This window comes from Oncorhynchus mykiss, chromosome 16, assembly GCF_013265735.2.
Source record: "Oncorhynchus mykiss isolate Arlee chromosome 16, USDA_OmykA_1.1, whole genome shotgun sequence".
Taxonomy (NCBI): domain Eukaryota; kingdom Metazoa; phylum Chordata; class Actinopteri; order Salmoniformes; family Salmonidae; genus Oncorhynchus; species Oncorhynchus mykiss.
Window position 1 is genome coordinate 61,606,209 of NC_048580.1, and position 22,475 is coordinate 61,628,683.

A 22,475-nucleotide genomic window follows, 5' to 3' on the forward strand; every position below is an offset into this window, starting at 1 on the left:
TGTTATATAACTCCATCTCTTCCCCTCAGGGTTGAAGGAGGGGGTTAGTAGTGCAGTAGTAATGATAGTGTTATATAACTCCATCTCGTCCCCTCAGGGTTGAAGGAGGGGGTTAGTAAGTGCAGTAGTAATGATAATGTTATATAACTCCATCTCTTCCCCTCAGGGTTGAAGGAGGGGGTTAGTAGTGCAGTAGTAATGATAATGTTATATAACTCCTTCACTTCCCCTCAGGGTTGAAGGAGGGGGTTAGTAGTGCAGTAGTAATGATAATGTTATATAACTCCATCACTTCCCCTCAGGGTTGAAGGAGGGGGTTAGTAAGTGCAGTAGTAATGATAATGTTATATAACTCCATCTCTTCCCCTCAGGGTTGAAGGAGGGGGTTAGTAAGTGCAGTAGTAATGATAATGTTATATAACTCCATCTCCTCCCCTCAGGGTTGAAGGAGGGGGTTAGTAAGTGCAGTAGTAATGATAATGTTATATAACTCCATCTCTTCCCCTCAGGGTTGAAGGAGGGGGTTAGTAAGTGCAGTAGTAATGATAATGTTATATAACTCCATCTCTTCCCCCCAGGGTTGAAGGAGGGGGTTAGTAGTGCAGTAGTAATGATAATGTTATATAACTCCATCTCTTCCCCTCAGGGTTGAAGGAGGGGGTTAGTAAGTGCAGTAGTAATGATAATGTTATATAACTCCATCTCTTCCCCTCAGGGTTGGAGGGGGTTAGTAGTGCAGTAGTAATGATAATGTTATATAACTCCATCTCTTCACCTCAGGGTTGAAGGAGGGGGTTAGTAAGTGCAGTAGTAATGATAATGTTATATAACTCCATCACTTCACCTCAGGGTTGGAGGGGGTTAGTAGTGCAGTAGTAATGATAGTGTTATATAACTCCATCTCTTCCCCTCAGGGTTGAAGGAGGGGGTTAGTAAGTGCAGTAGTAATGATAATGTTATATAACTCCATCTCTTCCCCTCAGGGTTGAAGGAGGGGGTTAGTAAGTGCAGTAGTAATGATAATGATATATAACTCCATCACTTCCCCTCAGGGTTGAAGGAGGGGGTTAGTAAGTGCAGTAGTAATGATAATGTTATATAACTCCATCTCTTCCCCTCATGGTTGAAGGAGGGGGTTAGTAGTGCAGTAGTAATGATAATGTTATATAACTCCATCACTTCCCCCCAGGGTTGAATGAGGGGGTTAGTAATTGCAGTAGTAATGATAATGTTATATAACTCCATCTCTTCCCCTCAGGGTTGAAGGAGGGGGTTAGTAGTGCAGTAGTAATGATAATGTTATATAACTCCATCTCTTCCCCCCAGGGTTGAAGGAGGGGGTTAGTAGTGCAGTAGTAATGATAATGTTATATAACTCCATCTCTTCCCCCCAGGGTTGAAGGAGGGGGTTAGTAGTGCAGTAGTAATGATAATGTTATAAAACTCCATCTCTTCCCCTCAGGGTTGAAGGAGGGGGTTAGTAGTGCAGTAGTAATGATAATGTTATATAACTCCATCTCTTCCCCTCAGGGTTGAAGGAGGGGGTTAGTAGTGTAGTAGTAATGATAATGTTATATAACTCCATCTCTTCCCCCCAGGGTTGAAGGAGGGGGTTAGTAAGTGCAGTAGTAATGATAATGTTATATAACTCCATCTCTTCACCTCAGGGTTGGAGGGGGTTAGTAGTGCAGTAGTAATGATAATGTAATATAACTCCATCTCTTCCCCTCAGGGTTGAAGGAGGGGGTTAGTAGTGCAGTAGTAATGATAATGTTATATAACTCCTTCACTTCCCCTCAGGGTTGAAGGAGGGGGTTAGTAGTGCAGTAGTAATGATAATGTTATATAACTCCATCACTTCCCCTCAGGGTTGAAGGAGGGGGTTAGTAAGTGCAGTAGTAATGATAATGTTATATAACTCCATCTCTTCCCCTCAGGGTTGAAGGAGGGGGTTAGTAAGTGCAGTAGTAATGATAATGTTATATAACTCCATCTCCTCCCCTCAGGGTTGAAGGAGGGGGTTAGTAAGTGCAGTAGTAATGATAATGTTATATAACTCCATCTCTTCCCCTCAGGGTTGAAGGAGGGGGTTAGTAAGTGCAGTAGTAATGATAATGTTATATAACTCCATCTCTTCCCCCCAGGGTTGAAGGAGGGGGTTAGTAGTGCAGTAGTAATGATAATGTTATATAACTCCATCTCTTCCCCTCAGGGTTGAAGGAGGGGGTTAGTAAGTGCAGTAGTAATGATAATGTTATATAACTCCATCTCTTCCCCTCAGGGTTGGAGGGGGTTAGTAGTGCAGTAGTAATGATAATGTTATATAACTCCATCTCTTCACCTCAGGGTTGAAGGAGGGGGTTAGTAAGTGCAGTAGTAATGATAATGTTATATAACTCCATCACTTCACCTCAGGGTTGGAGGGGGTTAGTAGTGCAGTAGTAATGATAGTGTTATATAACTCCATCTCTTCCCCTCAGGGTTGAAGGAGGGGGTTAGTAAGTGCAGTAGTAATGATAATGTTATATAACTCCATCTCTTCCCCTCAGGGTTGAAGGAGGGGGTTAGTAAGTGCAGTAGTAATGATAATGATATATAACTCCATCACTTCCCCTCAGGGTTGAAGGAGGGGGTTAGTAAGTGCAGTAGTAATGATAATGTTATATAACTCCATCTCTTCCCCTCATGGTTGAAGGAGGGGGTTAGTAGTGCAGTAGTAATGATAATGTTATATAACTCCATCACTTCCCCCCAGGGTTGAAGGAGGGGGTTAGTAATTGCAGTAGTAATGATAATGTTATATAACTCCATCTCTTCCCCTCAGGGTTGAAGGAGGGGGTTAGTAGTGCAGTAGTAATGATAATGTTATATAACTCCATCTCTTCCCCCCAGGGTTGAAGGAGGGGGTTAGTAGTGCAGTAGTATTGATAATGTTATATAACTCCATCTCTTCCCCCCAGGGTTGAAGGAGGGGGTTAGTAGTGCAGTAGTAATGATAATGTTATAAAACTCCATCTCTTCCCCTCAGGGTTGAAGGAGGGGGTTAGTAGTGCAGTAGTAATGATAATGTTATATAACTCCATCTCTTCCCCTCAGGGTTGAAGGAGGGGGTTAGTAGTGTAGTAGTAATGATAATGTTATATAACTCCATCTCTTCCCCCCAGGGTTGAAGGAGGGGGTTAGTAAGTGCAGTAGTAATGATAATGTTATATAACTCCATCTCTTCACCTCAGGGTTGGAGGGGGTTAGTAGTGCAGTAGTAATGATAATGTAATATAACTCCATCACTTCACCTCAGGGTTGGAGGGGGTTAGTAGTGCAGTAGTAATGATAATGTTATATAACTCCATCTCTTCCCCTCAGGGTTGAAGGAGGGGGTTAGTAGTGCAGTAGTAATGATAATGTTATATAACTCCATCTCTTCCCCTCAGGGTTGAAGGAGGGGGTTAGTAAGTGCAGTAGTAATGATAATGTTATATAACTCCATCACTTCCCCTCAGGGTTGAAGGAGGGGTTAGTAGTGCAGTAGTAATGATAATGTTATATAACTCCATCTCTTCCCCCCAGGGTTGGAGGGGGGAGTTAGTAAGTGCAGTAGTAATGATAATGTTATATAACTCCATCACTTCACCTCAGGGTTGGAGGGGGTTAGTAGTGCAGTAGTAATGATAGTGTTATATAACTCCATCTCTTCCCCTCAGGGTTGAAGGAGGGGGTTAGTAAGTGCAGTAGTAATGATAATGTTATATAACACCATCTCTTCCCCTCAGGGTTGAAGGAGGGGGTTAGTAAGTGCAGTAGTAATGATAATGATATATAACTCCATCACTTCCCCTCAGGGTTGAAGGAGGGGGTTAGTAAGTGCAGTAGTAATGATAATGTTATATAACTCCATCTCTTCCCCTCATGGTTGAAGGAGGGGGTTAGTAGTGCAGTAGTAATGATAATGTTATATAACTCCATCACTTCCCCCCAGGGTTGAAGGAGGGGGTTAGTAATTGCAGTAGTAATGATAATGTTATATAACTCCATCTCTTCCCCTCAGGGTTGAAGGAGGGGGTTAGTAGTGCAGTAGTAATGATAATGTTATATAACTCCATCTCTTCCCCCCAGGGTTGAAGGAGGGGGTTAGTAGTGCAGTAGTAATGATAATGTTATATAACTCCATCTCTTCCCCCCAGGGTTGAAGGAGGGGTTAGTAGTGCAGTAGTAATGATAATGTTATAAAACTCCATCTCTTCCCCTCAGGGTTGAAGGAGGGGGTTAGTAGTGCAGTAGTAATGATAATGTTATATAACTCCATCTCTTCCCCTCAGGGTTGAAGGAGGGGGTTAGTAGTGCAGTAGTAATGATAATGTTATATAACTCCATCTCTTCCCCCCAGTGTTGAAGGAGGGGGTTAGTAAGTGCAGTAGTAATGATAATGTTATATAACTCCATCTCTTCCCCCCAGGGTTGGAGGGGGTTAGTAATGCAGTAGTAATGATAATGTTATATAACTCCATCTCTTCCCCTCAGGGTTGAAGGAGGGGGTTAGTAAGTGCAGTAGTAATGATAATGTTATATAACTCCATCTCTTCCCCTCAGGGTTGGAGGGGGTTAGTAAGTGCAGTAGTAATGATAATGTTATATAACTCCATCACTTCCCCTCAGGGTTGAAGGAGGGGGTTAGTAGTGCAGTAGTAATGATAATGTTATATAACTCCATCACTTCCCCTCAGGGTTGAAGGAGGGGGTTAGTAGTGCAGTAGTAATGATAATGTTATATAACTCCATCTCTTCCCCTCAGGGTTGAAGGAGGGGGTTAGTAAGTGCAGTAGTAATGATAATGTTATATAACTCCATCGCTTCCCCTCAGGGTTGAAGGAGGGGGTTAGTAAGTGCAGTAGTAATGATAATGTTATATAACTCCATCACTTCCCCTCAGGGTTGAAGGAGGGGGTTAGTAAGTGCAGTAGTAATGATAATGTTATATAACTCCATCTCTTCCCCTCAGGGTTGAAGGAGGGGGTTAGTAAGTGCAGTAGTAATGATAATGTTATATAACTCCATCTCTTCCCCTCAGGGTTGAAGGAGGGGGTTAGTAAGTGCAGTATTAATGATAATGTTATATAACTCCATCACTTCCCCTCAGGGTTGAAGGAGGGGGTTAGTAGTGCAGTAGTAATGATAATGTTATATAACTCCATCTCTTCCCCTCAGGGTTGAAGGAGGGGGTTAGTAGTGCAGTAGTAATGATAATGTTATATAACTCCATCACTTCCCCTCAGGGTTGAAGGAGGGGGTTAGTAAGTGCAGTAGTAATGATAATGTTATATAACTCCATCTCTTCCCCTCAGGGTTGAAGGAGGGGGTTAGTAGTGCAGTAGTAATGATAATGTTATATAACTCCATCACTTCACCTCAGGGTTGAAGGAGGGGGTTAGTAAGTGCAGTAGTAATGATAATGTTATATAACTCCATCTCTTCCCCCCAGGGTTGAAGGAGGGGGTTAGTAGTGCAGTAGTAATGATAATGTTATATAACTCCATCTCTTCCCCTCAGGGTTGAAGGAGGGGGTTAGTAGTGCAGTAGTAATGATAATGTTATATAACTCCATCACTTCCCCTCAGGGTTGAAGGAGGGGTTAGTAGTGCAGTAGTAATGATAATGTTATATAACTCCATCTCTTCCCCTCAGGGTTGAAGGAGGGGGTTAGTAGTGCAGTAGTAATGATAATGTTATATAACTCCATCACTTCCCCTCAGGGTTGAAGGAGGGGGTTAGTAGTGCAGTAGTAATGATAATGTTATATAACTCCATCACTTCCCCTCAAGGTTGGACGTGTATTGTAATACTGTAGTAATAACCATGTTATGACTTTCTTTCAGGGCTAGAGGTGAGACTGTATAATTGTAACAGTAACAATAGTGTTATATTACTGGAGAGTGTCTGTAGTTATAGTAACAGTATTATTTCCATCTGTGTCCCTCAGGGTTGGAGGTGAGAAGGTGCTCCTCCTCTCTGCGGCGGCCTGGGGGGCGATGACAGCCTTCACGCCCGTCCTGGCCCACTTCTGCTCTCAGCCCATCTTCTCCATGACGCTGGCCCGCTTCCTTATGGGGCTGCTGCAAGGTCAGGGGTTACTGGGCACTGGGGGCTAATGAAAAGCTTGGCTGCATCTCAAATCACTCTTTTATGTATTCCTAAATAGCGCACTAATTATGACTAGAGACACATAGGGAAACTGGGATTATGACCAGAGATGCATAGGGAAACTGAGATTATGACTAGAGACACATAGGGAAACTGGGATTATGACTAGAGACACATAGGGAAACAGAGATTATGACTAGAGACACATAGGGAAAGCCTGACTAACCGGTGTCTGTATGTAGCTACTTTTATAGCCTCGCTACTGTATATAGCCTGTGTTTTTACTGTTGTTTTATTTATTTACTTACCTATTGTTCACCTAACAGCTTTTTTGCACTATTGGTTAGAGCCTGTGAGTAAGCATTTCACTGTAAGTAAGCATCTACACCTGTTGTATTCGGCGCACGTGACAAATAAACTTGGATTTGATTTGAAACTGGCATTATGACTAGGGACACATAGGGAAACTGGGTTATGACTTGGGACACAGGGAAACTGGGATTATGACTAGGGACACATAGGGAAACTGGGATTATGACTAGGGAAACTGGGAATATGACTAGGAACACATAGGGAAACTGGGATTATGACTAGGGAAACTGGGATTATGACTAGGGAAACTGGGATTATGACTAGGGACACATAGGGAAACTGGGATTGTAACTGGTGAACAGAGGCATTGAATGTGTGTATGTGTACCTCTAGGTGTCCACTACCCGTCTCTGGCCAGCCTGTGTTCTCAGAAGGTGGTGGAGAGTGAGAGAGGATTCCTCATGAGCACTGTGGGCAGTGGCTCCTACCTGGGGTGAGTCTAGCTCTGCAGCACTTCCTGTTTAGACGCTGATCTAAGGTCTGTTTTGCATTTCCCCCTCTAAGGGTTTAGGATAGGTTTGGGTGAAGGTAAACTAGTCCTAGATCTGTGCCTTTGGGCAGATTCTACTGCTGTTGTTAAGGTCATGTGCTATGGAAGCCAGGGTCAGACATTTATCATTGGAGTTGGGAGGGATGACAACATGTCATTTTGGGCTGGTCATAAACAGCTCATCAGGGGCCCACAGACGTCTCCAGTCAGGAGCTCTCCACAGATGTTCTTGTTTTGCCATTTTAGTAGTAAACCATAAATACACAATGAGGTGCGCAGCTAAAGCTCTTTGAACTACCGTCTGTGTGTGTGTGACCATGCTGTTGTCTCCTGCAGAACACTGGTGATTGGTGGGGCTGGTTCCCTCATGCTGGACCTGTATGGTTGGGAGAGCGTGTTCTATGTGTCAGGCATGCTCTCTGTCCTCTGGGCGTACTGCATGTGGAAATACCTGCTCAAAGGGGAAGGTAAGGTGTGTGTGTTTGTGTTTGTTTGACCAGGTAGGCCAGTTGAGAACAAGTTCTCATTTACAACTGCGACCTGGCCAAGATAAAGCAAAGCAGTGCGACAAAAAACAACAACACAGAGTTGCACATAAACAAACGTACAGTCAATAACACAATATAAAAATCTATGTACAGTGTGTGCAAATGGAGTAAGGAGGTAAAGCAATAAATAGGTAAATTGTAGTGAAGTAATTACAATTTAGCAAATTAACACTGGAGTGATAGATGTGCAGATGATGATGTGCGGGTAGAAATACTGGTGTGCAAAAAAGTAAATAAAAACAATATGGGGATGAGGTAGGTAGTTGGATGGGCTATCTACAGATGGGCTGTGTACAGCTACAGCGATCGTTAAGCTGCTCAGATAGTTAAAGTTAGTGAGGGAGATATAAATCTCCAACTTCAGCGATTTTTGCAATTCGTTCCAGTCATTGGCAGCAGAGAACTGTAAGAAAAGGCAGCCGAAGAAGGTGTTGGTTTTGGGGATGACCAGTGAGATATACCTGCTGGAGCGCGTGCTACAGGTGGGTGTTGTTATGGTGACCAGTGAGCTGAGATAAGGCAGAGACTTATACTGTCGTGGCCAAAAGTTTTGAGAATGACACATTCATTTTCACAAAGTCTGCTGCCTCAGTTTGTATGATGGCAATTTGCATATAATCCAGAATATTATGAAGAGTGATCAGATGAATTGCAATTAATTGCAAAGTCCCTCTTTGCCATTCAAATGAACTTAATCCCCCAAAAACATTGCCACTGCATTTCAGCCCTGTGACAAAAGGACCAGCTGACATCATGTCAGTGATTCTCTCGTTAACACAGGTGTGAGTGTTGACGAGGACAAGGCTGGAGATCACTCTGTCATGCTGATTGAGTTCGAATAACTGGGGCGGCAGGGTAGCCTAGTGGTTAGAGCGTTGGACTAGTAACCGGAAGGTTCAAACCCCCGAGCTGACAAGGTACAAATCTGTCGTTCTGCCCCTGAACAGGCAGTTAACCCACTGTTCCTAGGCCGTCATTGAAAATAAGAATTTGTTCTTAACTGACTTGCCTAGTAAAATAAATAAAATAAAATAAGACTGGAAGGGTGGTGCTTGAATCATTGTTCTTCCTCTGTCAACCATGGTTACCTGCAAGGAAACACATCATTGCTTTGCACAAAAAGGGCTTCACAGGCAAGGATATTGCTGCCAGTAATATTGCACCTAAACCAACCATTTATCGGATCATCAAGGACTTCAAGGAGAGTGGTTCAATTGTTGTGAAGAAGGATTCAGGGCGCCCAAGAAAGTCCAGCAAGCGCCAGGACCGTCTCCTAAAGTTGATTCGGCTGCGGGATCGTGGCACCACCAGTACAGAGCTTGCTCAGGAATGGCAGCAGGCAGGTGTGAGTGCATCTGCACGCACAGTGAGACTTTTGGAGAATGGCCTGGTGTCAAGAAGGGCAGCAAAGAAGCCATATCTCTCCAGGAAAAACATCAGGGACAGACTGATATTCTGCAAAAGGTACAGGGATTGGACTGCTGAGGACTGAGGTAAAGTAATTTTCTTTGAATCCCCTTTCTGATTGTTTGGGGCATCCGGAAAAAAGCATGTCCGGAGAAGACAAGGTGAGCGCTACCATCAGTCCTGTGTCATGCCAACAGTAAAGCATCCTGAGACCATTCATGTGTGGGGTTACTTCTCAGCCAAGGGAGTGGGCTCACTCACAATTTTGCCTAAGAACACAGCCATGAATAAAGAATGGTACCAACACATCCTCCGAGAGCAACTTCTCCCAACGATCCAGGAACCATTTGGTGACGAACAATGCCTTTTCCAGCATGATGGAGCACCTTGCCATAAGGCAAAAGTGATAACTAAGTGGCTCGGGGAACAAAACGTCGATATTTTGGGTCCATGGCAAGGAAACTCCCCAGACCTTAATCCCAGTGAGAACTTGTGGTCAATCCTCAAGAGGCGGGTGGGCAAACAAAAGTTTGTCAGACAAATTCTGACAAACTCCAAGCATTGATTATGCAAGAATGGACTGCCATCAGTCAGGATGTGGCCCAGAAGTTAATTGACAGCATGCCAAGGTGGATTGCAGAGGTCTTGAAAAAGAAGGGTCTTTGCATCAACTTCATGTAATTGTCAATAAAAGCCTTTGACACTTATGAAATGCTTGTAATTATACTTCAGTATTCCATAGTAACATCTGACATCTGACAAAAATATCTAAAGACACTAAGGCAGCAGATTGTGAAAATTCATATTTGTCATTCTCAAAACTTTTGGCCAAGGCTGTAGATGACCTAGAGCCAGTAGGCCTGGCGACTAACATGTAGCGAGGGCCAGCCGACGAGAGCATGCAGGTCGCAGTGATGGGTGGTATATGGGACTTTGGTGACAAAGCGGATGGCACTGCGATAGACTGCATCCAGTTTGCTGAGTAGAGTGTTGGAGGCTATTTTGTAAATGACATCGTCAAGGATCGGTAGGATAGTCAGTTTTATGAGGGTATGTTTGGCAGAGTGAGTGAAGGAGGCTTTGTTGCGGAATAGGAAGATTTAATTTTGGATTGGAGATGCTTAATATGAGTCTGGAAGGAAAGGGTACAGTCTAGCCAGACACATGTATTTGTAGTTTTCCACATATTCTAAGTCAGAACCGACAAGAGTAGTGATGCAGGTGTGGGCAGCAATCGGTTGCATTTAGTTTTACTAGCGTTTTTAAGAGCAGTTGGAGGCCCAGTGTCCAAAGAAGGGCCAGATGTATACAGAATGGTGTCGTCTGAGTAGAGGTGGATCAAGGAATCACCCGCAGCAAGAGCGACATCATTGATATATACAGAGAAAAGAGTCGGCCCGAGAATTGAACCCTGTGGTACCCCCATAGAGACTGCCAGAGGTCCGGACAACAGGCACTCCTGTTGCGTCTTCTGATAAGAATGTGGTGATTGACGGAGTCGAAAGCCTTGGCCAGGTTGATGAAGACGGCTGCACAGTACTGTCTTTTATCGATGGCGGTTATGATATCGTTTAGTACCTTGAGCGTGACTGAGGTGCACCCGTGACCAGCTCAGAAACCGGATTGCACAGCGGAGAAGGTACGGTGGGATTCGAAATGGTCAGTGATCTGTTTGCTAACTTGGCCTTTGAAGACTTTAGAAAGGCAGGGCAGGATGGACATAGGTCTGTAATAGTTTGGGTCTAGAGTGTCACTCCCTTTGAAGAGGGGGATGACCGCTGCAGCTTTCCAATCTTTCGGAATCTCGGACAATACGAAGGAGAGGTTGATCAGACTAGTAATAGGGGTTGCAACAATTTCAGAGGATAATTTTAGAAAGAGAGGGTCCAGATTGTCTAGCCCAGCTCGTTTTTACGGGTCCAGGTTTTGCAGCTCTTTCTGAATATCTGCTATCTGCATTTGGGTGAAGGAGAAGCTGGGGAGGCTTGGGAAAGTCGCTGCGGGGGGTGCAGAGCTGTTTGCTGGGGTTGGGGTAGCCAGGAGGAAAGCATGGCCAGCCGTAGAGACATGCTTATTGAAATTATCGTGAAATTATCGTGGATTTATCGGTGGTGATCTTGTTTCCCAGCCTCAGTGCAGTAGGCAGCTGGGAGGAGGTGCTCTTATTCCCCATGGACTTTAGTGTCCCAGAACTTTTTGGAATAAGAGCTACAGGATGCACATTTCTGTTTGATAAAGCTAGCCTTTGCTTTCCTAACTGACTGTATGTATTGGTTCCTGACTTCCTTGAAAAGTTGCATAGCACAGGGACAATTCGATGCTAGTGCAGTACGCCACAGGATGTTTTTTGTGCTGGTCGAGGGCAGTCAGGTCTGGAGTGAACCAAGGGCTATATCTGTTCTTAGTTCTGCATTTTCTGAAAGGGGCATGCCTATTTAAGATGGTGAAGAAATTACTTTTAAAGAACAACCAGGCATCCTCTACTGACGGGATGGGGTCAATATCCTTCCAGAATACCCGTGCCAGGTCGATTAGAAAGGCCTGCTCGAATAAGTGTTTTAGGGAGCATTTGACAGTGATAAGGGGTGGTCGTTTGATAGATAGATGGGGGGGAAATCAATTCACATATGCTGTCCAGTGCACAGCTGGGAGCTAAGGGGGGTCTATAACAGATAGTGAGAGATTTATTCCTGGAGAGATTAATTTTTAAAATTAGAAGCTCAAACTGTTTGGGCATAGACCTGGAAAGTATGACAGAACTTTGCAGGCTATCTCTGCAGTAGATTGCAACTCCACCCCCTCTGGCAGTTCAATCTTGAAGGGAAATGTTGTAGTTAGGGATGGAAGCCAGGATTCAGACACAGGAAGGACATCAGGGTTGGCCTGGTGTGCTGAAGCAGTGAGTAAAACAAACTTCGGGAGGAGGCTTCTGATGTTAACATTAATGAAACCAAGGCTTTTATGGTTACAGAAGTCAAGAAATGAGAGTGCCTGGGAACACACAGAGCCTGGCTTAACCTCTACATCACCCGAGGAGCAGAGGAGGAGTAGGATGAGGGTACGGCTAAAGGCTATCAAAACTGGTTGTTTAGTACATTGGGGGCAGAGAATAAAAGGAGCAGATTTCTGGGTGTGGTAGAATAGATTCAGGGCATAATGTACCGATAGGTATGGTAGGGTGCGGGTACAGTGGAGGTAAATCTAGGCATTGGGTGACGATTAGAGAGGTTGCATCTCTGGAGGCACTAGTTATGCTGGGTGAGGTCACTGCATGTGTGGGAGGTGGGACAAAAGAGGGATCTGATGCATGTTGAGTGGGGCTATGGGCTCAGCAATAAAATAAAACAATGATAACTACCCTAAACAACAGTATGCAAGGCATTTTGACATTAGAGAGACATAAAGCAAGGCATAAAGCAATCCCCGGTGTTGTTTGGGAGAGCTAGTTAAGACAACAACGGGCAAGACAAGAACAGCTAAGACAAAAACAACAACAGGTAAAATGGCAATGAATGGGCAGAGAGGGTAAGTTAACTACATACAGTGCCTGAGTTTGAGGCTGGGGCCGACAGATAAACAAAATAAACAAAAATGGAGTACCGTGATTAATTAATGAATGAACAGTCCAGCAGGCATCAGCTATGTAGCCAGGTGATCATAGGGTCCAGTGAACAGCAATAGATGAAACAGGGAAGCCGTTAGGTAGTTGTTACTAGGCTAGCAAGCGGGGGACATGGCGTTCCTAAAGTTAGCAGGTCGGTGCTAGCAGAAGCGTCTTCACCAACAAAGGCCGGTTGAGGGCACATCGGACAGGATTACATCGGCAGACCAGTCGTGATGGATCGGCGGGGCTCTGTGTCGACAAATGGTCCAGGCCAAATGGCAAAATATGTATTGTAGCTGGAGTAATTTTGTTTGCTAGCCGGGAGATGTGCCTGGCTCAAGGCTAACTGGTGCTTGCTTCGGGACAAGGGCGATAGCCGGCTAGCTGCGATGATCCGATGCAAAGGTCCAGAGCTTACTGCAGGAATCCGGTGATGTCGTGGCTTCTAGTCGTGTTAGTGAAGAGTCTGGGAGGCATCAGCTGTGTAGACGAGTGATCATAGGGTCTACTGAGCAGGCCGGGAGATGGGTCTGTCTCAAGGCTAGCTTCGGAGCTGGGCCACTCTGGAGTAATGGTCCAAAGCTTACGGCAGGAATCTGGTGAAGTAGTGGAGAAAAGCAGTCCGATAAGCTCAGGGTTGATATCGCGCTGTGCAGACTGGCGGGTATTATCCAGGCTAAAAGCGGCTGGTGTCTGAGCTAAGCAGCAGTGGCTAACAATGACTAAATAGCTAGTAGCTAATTAGCTGGTTAGCATTTGATGGCTAGCTTCTGATGGAGGTTCTAGCTATGAGGTCTAAAAATAGCAGATATGTATCACAGTTGGGTGAGGTGGGTTGCCGGAAGGTATGTTACATTTTAAAATGGAAAAAGAGAGAGAAAAATATTGAAATATATACAAAAAAGACAGAATTTTTTTTATTTACACGGGACAATGACAAAACACTTCTGCTTTGCTACGCCATCTTGGATTTACGCCATCTTGGATCATCTTGGGTGTGTGTTTATGAATCTGTGTGGTGATGAGAATATGCATATCTAACTGAAAGTTAACAAATGTTCAACTATTTTCTGCAAGTAGTGATATTTGATGTCACTCAAATCTAATTATATTTGTCACATGCTTTGTAAACAACATATGTAGAACAACACTGAAATGCATATGGGCCCTTCCCAACAATGCCTGAGAAAAATATAGAAAAAAATCATAACACATGGAATAAATACACAATGAATAAAGATGCTATGTACAGGGTTAGCCATCTGACCTTATCGCTGTTATGAACTACCTCTAAGCACCACATTGAGCTCAGAATTGCCTCTTTCTCGCTCTCTCTTTGCGTCTCTCTCGCTCTCTCTTTCTTTCTCTCTTGCTCTGTCTGTCTGTTTGTTTGTTCCAGGTCCTATCATCACATTGGAGTCACTGGGTAGTGGAGGGCCCCAGTCCAAACTGTCCAGGAGACACTGGCTGCGCCTCTTCAAACAACCTGCTGTCTGGTGAGATATGGTCCACACTCAATGGGGTGTGTGTGTGTGTGTGTGTGTGTGTGTGTGTGTGTGTGTGTGTGTGTGTGTGTGTGTGTGTGAGTGAGTGAGTGAGTGAATGGACAGTCTAAACAGCTGACTGCCTGCAGTCTTGAATGAGGTGGAGATATAATAACATCCTAGCCTGTACCTAACTGACTGAAATAGAGGTCTAGTACATTGATTCAGTTCTGTAGTCTCTCCTTTCTGATCAGCTCAGTTCCCTGCAGATGTTCCCGTCTCAAAGGCTTCATTCATATCCTCTGTGCCTCTCTATTGGCTGTTATTTATAGAACCATATAGCAGACCATGCAACTGATCCGCCCTGTGTACAATGACAGGACTTGTCAGGCTCATTGGTTTCATTTCCTGTAATGGCTCATAGTTAAACTAACAACTAAACAGAAGAGCAAATGTCGCCAATTATGTGGGTGAGGGTTGGTGTGAGCGTGGATTAATATCACGGACCGACACAGTTCATGAATGAGTAAAGGTCAGTGGAGAGAGCCATTTAATTAATTTTTTTATTTTATTTAACCTTTATTTAGCTAGGCAAGTCAGTTAAGAACAAATTCTTATTTACAATGACTGCCTACCCCGGCCAAACCCTCCTTTAACCCAGACGACTCTCTGCCAATTGTGCGCCGCCCTATGGGACTTCCGGTTGTGATACAGCCTGGGATCGAACCCGGGTCTGTAGTGATGCCTCTAGCACTACAATGCAGTGCCTTATACTGCTGCGCCACTCAGGATCCCATTTAAACAGTCTGATAAAATATAGAATATCAAATCAACAGTCTGATATTGCTTGATTTTATGTTGAACAGGCACATTAATTAAACTGTGGTGGGGGCCTATACATGAGTCATTATAGCCAGTAATGACTCGTGTATACACTTAGTTTACAAAACATTAGGAACACCTTCCTAATGAGTTACAGCCCCTTTTGCCCTCAGAACAGCCTCAATTCGTTGGGGTATGGACTCTACAAGGTGTCAAGCGTTCCACAGGGATGCTGGCCCATGTTGACTCCAATGCTTCCTGCAGTTGTATCAAGTTGGCTGGATGTCCTTTGGGTGGTTGACCATTCTTGATACACACAGGAAACTGTTCAGTGTGAAAAATCCAGCAGCATTGCAGTTCTTGACACAAACCGAATGCACCTGGTACCTACTACCATACCCCGTTCAAAGGCACTTAAATATTTTGTCTTGCCCATTCACCCTCTGAATGGCACACATACACAATCCATGTCTCAATTGTCTCAAGGCTTAAAAATCCTTCTTTAACCCGTCTCCTCCCCTTCATCTACACTGATTGAAGTGTATTTAACAAGAGACATCAATAAGGGATCATATCTTTCACCTGGATTCACCAAGTCAGTTTATGTCATGGAAAGTTTGTACACTCAATGTAGCACCTTGTATTTTGGGGCTTTAAAATGGTGTAGCCTATGAGTCATAGAAGTAGTACACTAACTTATTTATATATTTTTGTTCTCTCTCTCTTTTGTGATTATCCTCCCTTCAGTGCTGTGATTATTACGCACCTTTGCACGGCAAGCACCTTCTTCACATTGTTATCATGGCTACCAACGTACTTCAAGGACACCTTCCCTGACGCCAAGGTAACTTAACAACCCCCCCACTATCCTACCCCTCTCACTCCTCTCCCAATTCAACCCCTCAGAAGACAAAACAAAACTTGAAATTCCACATTTCAGTTCAAGGCTGGAATGACAAAGAGAACAAACATTCTTAAGTGTTCATAGAAATTGACTCAAAGCTAGTCAGACCCTGCATCTGACAGACCTGTGTAACACCAATAGAGGGTGCTGTAGACATGGTGCAATGTGAAACCCTGCTAGTTAACTAAGGAACTGAGATATTCCCTCATGTCGTCAACGACATAAAGTAATTACAAGAAAACCATTTTAAAAGAAGTTGTAGAAAAAAAATATGTAAATCAACTTGGGCCTTTTGTCTCTACATATTAATGATATTCCTATAATCACTTAAACCAATTGTCTTAATGTCATTCTCTGAGCTGTTATCAATGTTCTTGGTGTTAAATGTGATGGTGTTCTCCCCTCAGGGTTGGGTGTTTAACGTTATCCCGTGGTTTGTGTCCATCCCCTCTTCACTCTTCAGTGGCTGTCTCTCTGACCACCTCATCAGCAAAGGTCAGACCAGCATTCCGATCTGTACATCAGGAAACTAAATAAAAGCTTCATTGTTTTGGTACCCCTATATGATGGTCAAGGGTTTTATCTCGATCTTTGTCCCACGTCATTGATTCTGTCTCTCTCTAGGTCATGACACAGCTGCTGTGAGGAAGCTTATGCAGGTACTGTAGTAGTTTGTTCCAGATTCAGTCCACAAATTACCATTGCAAGTTAACTTTGGATTTGCCTGAAGGACCCATTTAATGAAATTGGTGTGTGTGTGTGTCTGTTCCTCTGTGTGTCCTCTTCAGTTCTTCTCAATGGGTGTGTCCAGTGTTTTTACCCTCCTACTGTGTGGCACCACCACCTTTCCCTTGGCTGTGGCCTTTGTCTCTGTCACAATGGGTCTCACCACCTTCAGCCACAGGTACTAATGCACTTCCCCAATTACACCCCTAGCCTCTAGACCACTATCCCCTAGGCCTAGGTTCTGACTACAGTGAATTTGAAAAGTGTTAAGACCCCTTGACTTTTTCCACAGCCTTATATTCATCAATCTACACACAATAACCTATAATGATAAAGCAAAAACAGATTTAGAGACATTTTAAGTTAAAAATAAAAAATGGAAATATCCCATTTACATATGTATTCAGACCCTTTACTCAGTACTTTGTTGAAGCACCTTTGGCAGCGATTACAGCCTCAAGTTTTCTTGGGTATGATGCTACAAGCTTGGCACAGCTGTATTTGGGGAGTTTCTCCCATTCTTCTCTGCAGATCCTCTCAAGCTCTGGCAGGTTGGATGGGGAGTGTCGCTGCACAGCTATTTTCAGGTCTCTCCAGAGATGTGTGATCGGTTTCAAGTCTGGGCTCTGGCTTGTCCACTCAAGGACTTTCAAAGACTTGCCCCGAAGCCACTCCTGTGTTGTCTTCGCTGTGTGCTTAGGGTCATTGTCCTGTTGGAAGGTGAACCTTCGCCCCAGTCTGAGGTCCTGAGCGTTCTGGAGCAGGTTTTCATCAAAGATCTTTCTGTACTTTGCTCTGTTCATCTTTCCCTCGAGCCTGACAAGTCTCCCGGTCCCTGCCGCTGAAAAACAGGGATGGTGCCAGGTTTCCTCCAGACAGTTTCTCATGGTCTGAGAGTCTTTAGGTGCCTTTTTTGCTAACTTCAAGTGGGCTGTCATGTGCCTTTTACTAAGGAGTGGCTTCTGTCTGGCCACTCTACCATAAAGCCCTGATTGGTGGAGTGCTGCATAGATGGTTGTCCTTCTGGAAGGTTCTCCCATCAGCAACTCTGGAGGTCTGTCAGAGTGACCATCAGGTTCTTGGTCACCTCCCTGACAAAGACCTTTCTCCCCTGATTGCTCAGTTTGGCCGGGACCCCAGCTCTAGGAAGAGTCTTGATGGTTCCGAACATCTTCCATTTAAGAATGACTGTGTTTTTGGGGATCTTCAATGTTGCATAAATGTGTTGCTACACTTTCCTAGATCAGTGCCTCGACACAATCCTGTCTCAGAGCTCTATGGACAATTAATTCGACCTCATGGCTTGGTTTTTGCTCTGGCATGCACTGTCGACTGTGAAACCTTATATAGACAGATGTGTGTCTTTCCAAATCATGTCCATTCAATTGAATTTACCACAGGTGGACTCCATTCAAGTTGTAGAAATATCTCAAGGATAATGAATGGAAACAGGATGCACCTGAGCTCATTTTCGAGTCTCACAGCAAAGGGTCTGAATACTAACGTAAAATATGGTATTTTCAGCTGTTTGAAGCTGGTGTACAAAACCAAATGTAAAAGACACAAACATTTTACTCCAGAAAGAGCAGCATAGAAATAGCGCGCATAGAACATATCTACTGCTTCTTATACTTGCATTCAATGCGAATGACAGATCTATAACTCACATTTCTATGTGAATTTGGTCAGGTTGCCCAAAAAGTGACACAATGCCGTTTTAAGGATGTGACTGAAAAATGTAGGATGTAGATAATAACATGGAATAGATCATGTGAACATAAACAGCCGCTATATAGGTCCACTTATCTTTTTATGACTCTGGTCTGTCACATTTATAAGTTATGACTCAATATGAAGCAATACCTGAAGCAATTCATGTAACATTCAGATTGGGAGTCTGTATAGCACCTTATATAGCCCCTTATATACTGTTGTGTCTGGATTCCAGTGGTGTGTCTGTGAACGTTCAGGACCTGGCTCCGTCCTGTGCTGGGGCTCTGTTTGGTATGATACACCAATAACTACTTCATTAACCTCTCAACAGATTTCACATTTGTGTATTCCTTCTAATGAATATTACAGTCCTGTCAGATATTACAAATGTGTCTATTTTTCATTGCAGGTGTTATGAATACCTGCGGAGCTTTTTCAGGTAAGCATCTGTACCGAGGGACTATAAACTAAAGCTGAAGCCTCTGTGATGAATCTTTCACCAGCAGTTACAGAACTAGTTGGTTTACCCTTTCATTAACTTCTGATACAAATAATTCATCTGGATGTTCTGAAGGCAAAACTTTGGGTTGTGTCTCTAACCAGTCGCATTGCCTCTGCATATTTCATACTGGAATGAAAAGAGTTTGTCAGAACTCATTGAGGGAATAGAGCATGACAGTTATGGCTTCAGTTAGGTTTTTGACATTTCAATCGATTTACTTATACCTCACACAGCTGGGAATGGGAAGCTGAACTCTTTGTGCCTGACTGCGTTTGTTTCATGTGCTAAATTGGTATGCCTTTGTCAGAAATTGTTCAGTGTGTCTGTGTGTCTGTGTGTATTGTGTTTGTTGTATTTTCCCTGCGTATCTGATCGTGTGTGGGGGTTTCTCCAGGTGTGCTGATGGTTTATTTCTCGGGGTATCTGATCGAGGCTACAGGGTCGTGGGCATCTGTCTTTGCCCTCATCACTGTGGTGAACCTGGTGGGCCTAGTCACCTTCCTGGCCTTCGCCGAGGCTCGCCGGGTCGACATCGACTCATCCAAGGGCCGCTACCACAACATCCACATCTAAGTTCACACGTTGGGATATGGGAACCACAGCTTGCTACCACAACATCCACCTATGAAACTGAGGGGCCAAAACGGGACCAGGGTCAGCACTATCCATATCTGAGTCCCTAAAATAGGACCAGAAACCACATCTGTCTACCACAGAATGCACACCGGAGTCTTAACTATGGGATGAGAAGAGAGAGAACCTTGGCCTGTAAAACGTATCAAAACATCCACATCAGAATTTGAGGAAGCGATAACAGAAGTGAATGAGTCAGCCCCAGAGCTGTTTGAAAGGCAGCATGTCAGGTCATCGTGCTACAACATATTATTTATATTGTTTAATTAATCTTTCTAGTCAAGTGTTTGAATGTTTGGTCGTCAGCCGTCGTTGGGCTGGGATTGTGGAGAGGTAGTCATGGAAACTGGTTTCACACCCAGGTCTGTGTCTATGTTGGAGGAACACAAGGAGAATGACAGATGTTTGAGTTGATTTAGTCAGTTTGACAGTTGTAGACGGAGCAGGATGTGTGTTTGTGGTTGAGGAGAGAGGCGTTGCTCTGGTGAGACTATGGGGAATGTAGACTGAACAAGAAAGGGTTGTTTGGGGAGGGGGGGGCACTAGTAGGTGAGACTCAGTCCCTCCCCCAGCCTCAGACATGACAGTGAGTGACTTCTAATTAGAAGGGGACTAATCACCCATAAACCCACTCTGATGTTCTATACAATTGATCTGCCATCGTCTTCATATCCATGGTTACATGCTCATCATCTTGTCAGTGTGCCTCACTGCATTATGTTTAATCTCAAGCTTTTACGGAGAGACTGTAGCCTCAACATACACTTAGCTAGAAGGATTTGTTTTGTATTAAATTAAGAAGACCTAAGGTTATTATTCTTATTTTTATGAACATAATTGCATGACATGTTCAAATACGGATACCTCAATCATATAGATTTTTAAAATTTCTTTAATTTATATTATGACTTACAGTATATATCAATTATGTTGTCAATCCAGAATGTATGTAGAAAGAGACTCAGTTGAGATTTTGTCATATTTGCTGTGAGTTTGGGCACTTAAAGGAGACTTGGTTGTTGCAGTTCCCCACAGCTGATGAGGCAACCGACTGTCATGTAGTAGACGGTTCCCTGTTTGTTATGGTTAATTCACCGTCTGGGCAGGATGTGACGTCATTGGTGAGGAAATCCAACTGTGACAAGAAGTGAATGTATTACGGTGTATAGCTTTATCAGCCACAGTGGGATACTGACACAGTAGGCTTCTAGTAGCTACTCCGTCTGAATCAAAATACATGTGCAGTTGAAGTCGGAAGTCTACATACACTTAGCCAAATACATTTAAACTCAGTTTTTCACAATTCCTGACATTTAATCTGAGTAAAAATGTCCCTTCTTAGGTCAGTTAGGATCACCACTTTATTTTAAATGTGAAATGTCAGAATAATAGTAGAGAGAATGATTTATTTCAGCTATTATTTATTTCATCACATTCCCAGTGGGTCAGAAGTTTACATACACTCAATTAGTAGTTGGTAGCATTGCCTTTTAATTGTTTAATTTGGGTCAAACGTTTTGGGTAGCCTTCCCCAAGCTTCCCACAATAGTTTGGGTGAATTTTGTCCCATTCCTCCTGACAGAGCTGGTGTAACGGAGTCAGGTTTGTAGGCCTCCTTGCTCACACACACTTTTTCAGTTCTGCCCACAAATGTTCTATATGATTGAGGTCAGGGCTTTGTATGGCCACTCCAAAACTTTGACTTCTTTGTCCTTAAGCCATTTTGCCACAACTTTGGAAGTATGCTTGGGGTCATTGTCCATTTGGAAGACCCATTTGTGACCAAGCTTTAACTTGGCTTTAACTGATGTCTTGATGTTGCTTCAATATATCCACATAATTTTCCTTTCCTCATGATGCCATCTATTTTGTGAAGTGCACCAGTCCCTCCTGCAGCAAAGCACCCCCACAACATGATGCTGCCACCCCCGTGCTTCACGGTTGGGATGGTGTTCCTCGGCTTGCAAGCCTCCCCCTTTTCCTCCAAACATAATGATGGTCATTACGGCCAAACAGTTCTATTTTTGTTTCATCAGACCAGAGGACATTTCTCCAAAAAGTACGATCTTTGCCCCCCATGTGCAGTTGCAAACCGTAGTCTGGCTTTTTTATGGTGGTTTTGGAGCAGTGGCTTCTTCCTTGCTGAGTGGCCTTTCAGGTTATGTCGATATAGGACTTGTTTTACTGTGGATATAGATACTTTTGTAACTGTTTCCAACCAGCATCTCCACAAGGTCCTTTGCTGTTGTTCTGGGATTGATTTGCACTTTTCACTCCAAAGTACGTTCATCTGTAGGAGACCGAACGCGTCTACTTCCTGAGCAGTATGATGGCTGCGTGGTCCCATGGTGTTTATACTTGTGTACTATTGTTTGTACAGATGAATGTGGTACCTTCAGGCGTTTGGAAATTGCTTGAACCAGACTTGTGGAGGTCTACAATTTATATTCTGAGGTCTTGGCTGATTTCTTTTGATTTTCCGATGATGTCAAGCAAAGAGGCACTGAGTTTGAATGTAGGTCTTGAAATACACCCACGGGTACACCTCCAATTGACTCAGAATCAGAAGCTTCTAAAGCTATGACATTTTCTGGAATTTTCCAAGCTGTTTAAAGGCACAGTCAACTTAGTGTATGTAAACTTTTGACCCACTGGAATTGTGATACAGTGAATTATAAGTGAAATAATCTGTCTTTAAACAATTGTTGGAAAAATGACTTGTGTCATTCACAAAGTAGATGTCCTAACCGACTTGCCAAAACTATAGTTTGTTAACAAGACATTTGTGGAGTGGTTGAAAAACGAGTTTTAATGACTCCAACCTAAGTGTATGTAAACTTCTGACTTCAACTGTATTTATGATTCAAGATGGTGGAATTTGTTGTTAGTACATGGGGACCATCTTTATTCACCTTCACATTTGTTTCAAAGTCACTATTTATCAGTTGTTGTAATTTAAGTGAAGGCAATTATTTCACTGATATTGTTTCATGTCACCAAATGCTTTACCAATTGCTGATCGCTCGCTGAATAAGAAAGAGTCTTAAGTTCATCTACTCTTTTCTTACCCTATCCAGTATAATCATTTGAATCATCTGTCTTCTTATTATTCTAGTTGATTACGAGTGGGCACAT